Source organism: Zea mays, chromosome 8 (genome assembly GCF_902167145.1).
Source record: "Zea mays cultivar B73 chromosome 8, Zm-B73-REFERENCE-NAM-5.0, whole genome shotgun sequence".
Lineage (NCBI taxonomy): Eukaryota > Viridiplantae > Streptophyta > Magnoliopsida > Poales > Poaceae > Zea > Zea mays.
Window position 1 is genome coordinate 42,264,178 of NC_050103.1, and position 9,154 is coordinate 42,273,331.

General features: G+C 40.2%; 1 long non-coding RNA gene across 1 annotated transcript; it reads left to right on the forward strand.

The window, feature by feature from the left end:
• The first annotated feature begins 2,067 nt into the window (after positions 1-2,067).
• On the forward strand, positions 2,068-2,261 carry LOC103635127 (uncharacterized). Its single transcript, XR_557175.1, has 2 exons — positions 2,068-2,115; positions 2,198-2,261. It is a non-coding gene; the product is annotated as an uncharacterized lncRNA (long non-coding RNA).
• The last annotated feature ends 6,893 nt before the right edge of the window (positions 2,262-9,154 follow it).

Sequence of the window (9,154 nt, forward strand, 5' to 3'; positions counted from 1 at the left end):
TTTTGAAGCTTATGTTTTAGGTACTACACAAGGTAATTTTTAAGTTCACAATTTTCAAAAACTATCTCATTTCTTGTCAACCAAATAGACTAGCAGCAGGTGTTGTCTCCCTGTTAGAGGCATAGGTTGGCTCCACGCTTCCATTGTCAGGACAATAGCTTTATAAATCTTTTTTATTACAATCCAGCATATATATAAACGCTCTTGATAAATGAAATTATTCGAACACGCAGCATTCTAGAAAATGCAACTCGCAACCAAAGATAGGTTTTCTTCTTGGGCGTGCCTCGCCTTCCAATTAATCACCTGCGTGCTGGACTTAATTTCATTTGATCCATGGCTGTGTTTGCTTGTTCGCTGAGGTCATCAGTCGGTAGTCGGAACCCATGCAGGAACCAAGGCCACAAAAATAAACATTAAGAGGGAGATCACCACGATTAGGGCCAGTTGCCCAGAAGCACGCGCCCAGCATTGAATCTGGGGTTCCTGATTACAGGAGGTATGTGCATTGTTGTATCTGATGAAACCATATTTTCAGCCTCCCAGTCCCATTACTCTTAATATTCTAACAAGCAGAATTCTTATTTTATGGCAGTCCTAATGGTGCATACAGTACAGGTTTTAAACCACTTTCTCATCAGGTGTGCCCAGCATTGCATAAGAAGTTAACTCTGTTCTCTTCACCTTTGTTCAGCTGTATAACTATCTGGAGTAGCTGTTTTATTAGGAATCAGCTATATTGTATTATTTCAATTACTGTACTTATATACTAAGTTGATAATGTGTAATTATGTATCTTCTCATGACATGTAAAACCATTTGAATCGGGCCACAATGGACAATGCTGAACGTGACTGCACATCAATTTTCTTTTTGCCAAATAATTTAATAGTCATTAGTGCAGAAAGATGTGATATTTTTTTTGTAGTGGTTTGATCAAATTTGCAGTAGCTGTTTTATTCCCATGTGTTGTCACACCAACTATATATAATGATGTTTTGCTATTTGTATATTTCTCTATCCAGGTTGCAGTTGTTGTAGCTCATGAATTAGCTCATCAATGGTTTGGAAATTTTGTCACAATGGAATGGTGGACATATGTGGCTTAATGAGGGCTTTGCGACTTGGGTAATAAATTAGAACAAAAATAAGTAATTGCAAAGATCTATATAATTTATGTTGTTCATATAATATTTTTCTTTCCACTGCAGGTGTCTTACTTAGCTGCAGATCAGTTCTTTCCTGAATGGAATGTTTGGACTCGGTTTCTAGAGGAATCTACAATAGGTTTCAAGTTGGATGCTCTTGCAGGTTCACATCCAATTGAGGTAACAGAAAATTTTGTTACTTTGCAATGTTATGACCATATCTGTGCTCTGTGGGAATTTACAGATGTATATATTACATTCTTAGTGAATTTGGATGTTCGGTGCATTGATGTGAGTGTTGATAGCTTCCCTAATTTTACCAGTCCTAAAAATAAATATGATATGATTGGCTTTACATGCATTTATTTAGTGGCAAAACATAGGTGGATAACTCAATTGAGACTGAAGTTGGGACTTGGGATACACGCATCCCAGTTTATGTTTTATGAATGTTTTGAGTTGTTCTACTTCCTGGTGTGGTGGTACCTGCAAGCCTATTAATTAGAATATAATTAACAAAATTTTGTTTGTTCTATATTAGCAAAATTATTGATTAGCATATGATTAAAGTAGTGTGATGATGAAAAATGATATGTGGTTGTATAATGGCCAGTTTAATGCCATTATGCAAGCTGAATATTTTTTGGGGCCTGTAACATATTCTAATCATTCAACTTGTTTGTGGCTCAATGGCGTTGGTAGAGAATGATTTAGGTAATGTAGATATTTGTTTTGCTTGGCGAGGAAATGGGCCTGCTATTTTCTTACGGATACTTGACATTTAATCCTTTATTTTCTCAGACAGCAAGCTTGCCAAACATTTAGGAGGAGAGTTCTAGCTCTGTTCAAAAGCATGGATTCAGTTGTCAAAAGAGTCCCTTGGCAGTACTTATAACTAAAATTGTGTATAAAAGGAATTAGAGAGGAAAATGTGAAGGAGAAACTCTCCCATTTTTGCCATGTTCCGGTAGGGAAACATTTTAATTCAAAGCTTCATATGCTGTAGACACTTCACTCCAGGAAGTTATTTCTTCATTGTTTTTTTGCAGGCAGCAAATATTATCACTTTGTATGATGTTTCCAATATCTGGCGCATTCCTTTGTTGCTACATGTAAGTCACATCTGTTTTCTTTGGTCTGAGTCATTTTTGGTTTGGTATTCACATTCTCTGTTAAAACGTCATTTGTGTCCTGCAAGTCCCTGAATTTGTGATTGTTCTGACTGTTGTATTATTGAAAATAATCTTTTCCAGGTATGGTGAATTTGCTCTACTGAAGTTTCATGCAGCCTATGTTTCTTTCATCATTTCTTTTTTTGCATCGTTGAAACTGATCGACGGTAGTGCATCTTTCTGATGGTCAGAGACTCAGGATCAGTTCTCCAAGTACTCCTGCACTTGGAACCATCAACAAAGAGTCAAAGAGTAAATATGTTATTCTACGATGGTGTTTCATACATTATTTATCTTTATGTTCTATTTAAGTATTGCATTGTATGGTTGTTTCCTTGAAATCACATTCACGCTCATCTCTATAGCAATGAACGGACATTTTGTTATATCTTTTAAGTATGTAAACATCCAATATGAGTGATGCTAGCAAGAATATAGAATAACAATTAGTATTTTTACATATCTATGGATTTTATCATATTGATTCCGTAGCAACGCACGGGCATATACCTAGTTATATATATTATATATATATAGTATGTTCGTATATACCATTATGATGTAGAAATTTAATTAATTCGTATAGCATATATATGTTCGTACATACAATTAATATAGTAAAATAGCATTAGGATGTTTCTCAGCTTGTATAATTCGTACCATTGAGATCTGCTACATTGTAACCAAACACATGTCAGAGCCACTCCATTCTACTTCGCTCTAGAACCAAACAAAAAATAGAGCGGCTCTGTTCTAACTACCAAACATAGAACAGAACCGTTCTATCCTCAGAATCTTGAATAGAACCGTTCCATTCAACTAGGCTCTAGAACCAAACGCTACCTTAGACATATATAGAATCATCATCATACTACACAAAGAAGACAGGTGCTTCAGCAATAAGGAAAAACTTCGAAGGAAAACTTTTTATGCTTCGTTGTGTACGAAAAGAAGGGAAGGTGTTTTTCGCCTTCGGCTCAAAAGAGAAGTTTCGTCCACAGCAAAGCAGATTGTATGCGGATAAAAGAGACAAAATATATTACAAGGTATGTACAAATTTACATGAGCTGTTCCATAACTATATTACAAGAGTTTCTCTAGAATTTTTGCAGGAAAGTATATTGTAAGCAACTATTAAGCTTCAGGCTAAGCTTCGTCAAACTTCAGCTTTGTCATTCTTCAGCTTCGTCATCCTGCGTATATTAAACAGCAGAATAAGAAAGGTGCAAATTTCAAGGAGAAGGTAAAAGTAGCAAACATAAGCTTCTTACCGGCTTAAGATGGCTTCGAGCTTCGTCACCTGCCATTTTTCGCCCGCCACTTACCTAGATCTGGGTCATGAATCTATTTCCAATGCTTCGGGCTAGGCTTGGGATATCTATCAGATCTGATGCTGACAAGCTGAAGTTCGGTCTATTCACAATATTTCCATGTGTGCAGCCAGCCTTCAGTAAAGCAGTAGCTGTGCCCCGAGAAGCTACCAGGGCGCAGAAGTCGGCGTGCCCACCAATAACTTCGTCAAGGGCATCAACCTCGCCTTCAATATATTCTAATATGCTGGGCAGATTTTCAGCTGAAGGTGTAAATTTTGCTGAGCTGGCTCCGACAGAATGAAACACATCCTTCAGACGCTGCACGCATCGGCTGCCGAAGCTTAAGCATTTCTCTTGAAGATCTTTAAAGGATTTCTGCAAATTTGAATTTTTATCCACCTCAGTTTTCAGCCTTGCTTCAAGATATTTCTTTTCTTGCTCAAATTTTTCTGACTGTTGGAGCAGTTCATTCTTTAAGTTGCTATTCTCAGTTTGGACTTCAGCCAAAGAACCCTCCATGGTCTGAATAACAAAATCTTTCTTCTCTAATGCACCTTCGTGCTTTTTAACCATGATTTCAAGGTCTTGGATGGTGAAGTCTTTCTTTTTCAGATTAGCTTCGTAATTTTCAACTTTTTCAGCTAAATCTTGGATGACGGTCTTGTTCTTCTCTTCTTCGAGATCTTGTTGCATTTTTAGAACCTTACTTAATAATATGCTCTGTCGAAACGATCTTCGTTAGAAAATGACCTAAAAGATAATAATAATAGTAATAAAATAACAAAAATATTTGTTACCTTGAAGTTAGCATAAAGCAAGCTTCCGGCGATATGGTGTCGTTGGTAGCGTCAGAGGTCCGCTTCTAGCTTCGGCAAGCCAATGTTTTTGCAGAGAGTTCTAACAATTTTAGCTTCGCTGCGGTTTCGAAGGCACCTCAGCTTTCCTTCGTTAACCCTACCGAACAGTGTAGCCCCTGGCTTATATCCGCAGGCTATGGCACATTTTTTAAGCTCTGCTTTTTCAGCGTCTGTCAGTCCTTGCCCAAGTAAATCTTGAAATTCAAAATCTTCTTCCTCCAAAATGTCTTCAGCTTGCTCTTTCCCCTTTTCAGTAGCTGTGCTCGCCGCAGCCACAACAGATTCTTCTTCAGTCATTTTTAAGAGTATGTTATCAATAACTTCAAGCGTTTCTTCCAGGTTCGGATCTTCTGTGGCCCCGGTTTCAGCCCCGGCAGCTTCGGCTGCGCCAGTTTCAGCTTCGAAGGTTTCCGCTCTGGTGGTTTCGGCTGTGGCGCCTTTAGCTTCGGCAGTCTGGTCAATATCAATTCTTGATGCCGGTGTCGGTGACGGTGTCCCATGAATTACATCTGCTATTTGAATAATCCTTCGTTTTTTCGGCAGTGCAAGACCTTCTTCTGCCGAAGCTGCCTTGTCCTTCTGAAAAAACTTCGTCAGTTCCAGCGCCAGCGGACTTAGCTTGACAGGCAAGGGTTCAGTCATTACCTTCATAATCTCTTCTACTTCAACAGCAGAAGGCGTTGCAGGGGTACCTTCTTCTCGAACCAACGTTTTTGGTTCTGGAGATGCAGTTTTCCTCTTCCTAGCAGTGGCCACCTTCAGCTCAGGGTTCAACTCTTCAGGGCCAAGTTTTTCAGAATCTTCCCTTTTCTTTTTCACTACCTTGGCGACCTCTTCGTCAGCAGCGCTGGCAATTCTTTTTCGCTTCGGGCCTCCAGCATGTCCGCCCAGTCGACCATAATCAGCATATTCAAATCCTATAGCATCAAGCACCCTGTTCAGCCTTCGCTTCGGCCGAGTGCCGAAGGCTGCTGTCATCAGCTGGTCCTCTTTTTTGGAGTAATTTCCAAGAATTTCATTACTCATTACTTCAATTGTATCGAGCCATTCTTGGCAGGGTGTTTTAAAATATTTCTTAAACTTATAATAATAGGGTAGTCGGACAAGCTCCCCCTCTTTCTTTTCTCCTTTAAGCTTCGGCATAGTCCACTCCTTCATAGTTGGAAATACCCTGAAGGCCAGAAATTCCTGCACTAAATCTCTAGTGTCAATATGTTCTGCAATAATTTTGAATTCAGCCAGTGCGGTCCAAGTTGGACCTTCTGCTGTCATTTTGCATCGGGGTCTTGTTTCTCCGAAGATCAGTTCAAGAGGGCTCTGTACCAGCTTCTCTTTGTCATCGTCAACTTTGACATAAAACCATTCTGACTTCCAGCCTGCCGGCCATTTGCTTCGGTAGCTAATCACAGGAAATTTTGTGGTTTTCCGATAGGCAAAATTATAACAACCAAAATTTTCATGCAACCCATCCTTTCTGGCCTTAGTCTGGTAATGCAGCTCATGTACTCGACAGAAGCTGTCGGCAAACGGCTCCACTGCCTGGCTTCGGAGAGCCCAGATATAAACGCTAAGCCTGACAATGGCGTTAGGAGTCAGTTGGTGAAAATAGATACCAAACTTTTGCAGCACATCAGAAATCATTCTATTTAAAGGAAATCTCAACCCAGCTTTTAGAAAACTCTTGAAAATAACTATTTCATCTTTTTCTGGCTTCGGGGTAGTTTCCTCTCCCCCGAAGCGAAGCAGCTTCTTCTCATTTTCACTAAAATAGCCCAACTTCACCATTTTGGAAAAATCAGCCTTGGAGATAGTCGACTTTCCGAAGTCCAAATGGCTGGACTTGCTCGGTACTGCGATATGGTAATCATCATCAGAATCAGCTTCCTCAATATCTCCTTGTTCCGCTTCGGCAGCAGCTTGTTCTGTTTCGGCAGCAGCTTGTTCTGTTTCGGCAGTGGGGATTCTTTCCGAGGTCAGCAATCCGGATCGCTGCATTGCTTCGGAGATAGGAACGGTCTCCACACCTTCGGCTTCGTCACCCTCACGCTCAACTCTAGCAGTAGAGCGCACCCTAGCCATTTAATTTTGAATTTCTTGAAAGATTTCTTGGGAATTAAATAACCTTTTCTCCCGAAGCTTTTCTTCTGACAAAGTAGGCACTAAACTGGAGCTTCGTCTGAATGCGAGAGTCAAGCTTCGGCTATGGTTAAAATTTTTGGCAGCAAAACAGTGCAATAGCAATGAATGTTGTGGTAACTTCACACCTACCTGTCTGTTTATATAGTGCTGTAGGTAAGAAGGTGAATCGTCAGGATTTTTACACCAGGCAAACAGCTGCTCGCACCCGCTACGCGGTGGGCCGCAAAGACCAAAATAGTGAACCTGCATGGTGGGACCGCTACGCGCTCGGAAACTGTATCGTTTCTCGACAACGAGTTCAGGGAAGGTGTTTTTAGGATCTTCGGCTTCCTGAAGCCTAAGAGACTTTTTTCACGGATCAAGCTCGTTACGAAAAATGATCTAGCACCGCGAAGGGGCTACTGTTGGGACCATGCTTCGTCGCCGAAGGTCCTGCAGGAAGAAACAGCTTCGGCTGAAGCTGTCTGTACGTGATGCCGAAGGGTGCCGTTCATGAGGCTTCGGAATTACAAACCGACTTAAAGATAGAATGACCTTTTAGTCCATAAGAGTTTGAGTCGTTGTTGTAAACTTTTATGAGGGGTATGATTGTAATTGCTCACAGGCTGTGTCCTGTGCCTATAAATAGTGAACAATATTCCTTTACTGTTCACGCATTCCTGTAATTGCAATCACATCACTCGGAAATTATTCTTTGTCAAGACAGAGGTATAAATGTATCTAAACATTATATTTGAATACATCAAGCGTATATAATGTATAAATGATGTTGTTTACTTCTAATTTACTTGTCTTTAATGCTTTATGTTTCGTAATATTTTATATTACCTCTGAGAGTTCAATTACGAAGATACAACCTTCGTAATTGTGTCATTATAACCTTCGTCCGAAGTTCATTAAATCCTTGGGGAAATAATGCTTCAGCGGATGAAGAACATTAATATTTAACATTTTATGTTGCCTTGTTCTTAATTCATAGCATTTGAGAACAAGTCCCCAACATGCACTAAGTTTGACATTGTCTCCCTTTTGGAAACCAATGCCATCCTTGATGCCAGGGCGTCTCCCACTATAGAGCATGCTTCTAGCAAATTTAAATTTTTCATTTTCTAAGTCATGCTCATTTATCTTAGCATTAGGTTGAGCTATGTGATCATTTTGTTTCTTAATTAGAGCTAAGTGGTCATGGATAGCATCAACATTAATGTCTCTACATATAGTGCAAATGGAAACATGCTCAACGGTAGATGTAGAGGGTTTGCAAGATTTTAGTTCAACAATCTTAGCATGTAAAATGTCATTCTCACTTCTAAGATTGGAAATTGTAACATTGCAAATATCTAAATCTTTAGCCTTAGCAATTAATCTTTCATTATCAATCCTAAGGCTAGCAAGTGAATCATTCAACTTTTCAATCTTAGTAAGCAAGTTAGCATTATCATCACTAAGATTGGGAATTGAGTCATTACAAACATTTGAATCAACCTTAGCAATTAATTTAGCATTCTCATTTTTAAGGTTGACAATAGTATCATGGCAAGTGCTTAGCTCACTAGATAGTTTTTCACATTTTTCTACTTCTAGAGCGTAAGCATTTTTAACCTTAACATGCTTCTTATTTTCCTTAATTAGGAAGTCCTCTTGGGTGTCTAAGAGTTCATCCTTCTCATGAATAGCAATAATTAATTCATTTAGTTTTTCTTTTTGTTGCATGCTAAGGTTGGCAAAAAGGGTGCGCAAGTTATCCTCCTCATCACTAGCATTATCCTCATCACTGGAGGTTTCATATTTAGTGGAGGATCTTGATTTTACCTTCTTCCTTTTGCTGTCCTTTGCCATGAGGCACTTGTGGCTGATGCTTGGGAAGAGGAGGCCCTTGGTGACGGCGATGTTGGCGGCGTCCTCGTCGGAGGAGCTCTCGTCGGAGTCCCATTCACGGCACACATGGGCATCGCCGCCCCTCTTCTTGTGGTACCTCTTCTTTTCTCTCCTCTTGCCCTTCTTGTCGTCGCCCCATTCACTATCACTAGATAGTGGACATTTTGCAATAAAATGACCGGACTTACCACACTTGTAGCAAACTTTCTTGGAGCGGTGCTTGTAATCTTTCCCCCTCCTTTGCTTGCGGATTTGGCGGAAGCTCTTGATGATGAGCGCCATTTCCTCCTTGTCGAGCTTAGAGGCGTCGATGGGTTGTCTACTTGATGTAGACTCCTCCTTCTTCCCCTCCGTCGCCTTGAATGCGACCGGTTGTGCTTCGGGCGTGGAGGGGCCATCTAGCTCGATGATTTTCTTTGACCCTTTGATCATCAACTCAAAGCTCACAAAATTCCCTATTACTTCCTCGGGAGACATTAGTGTATATCTAGGATTACCTCGAATTAATTGAACTTGCGTAGGATTAAGAAAAACGAGAGATCTTAGAATAACCTTGACCATTTCATGGTCATCCCATTTGGTGCTCCCGAGGTTGCGCACTTGGTTCACCAAGGTCTTCAAGCGGTTGTACATGGCTTGAGGGTCCT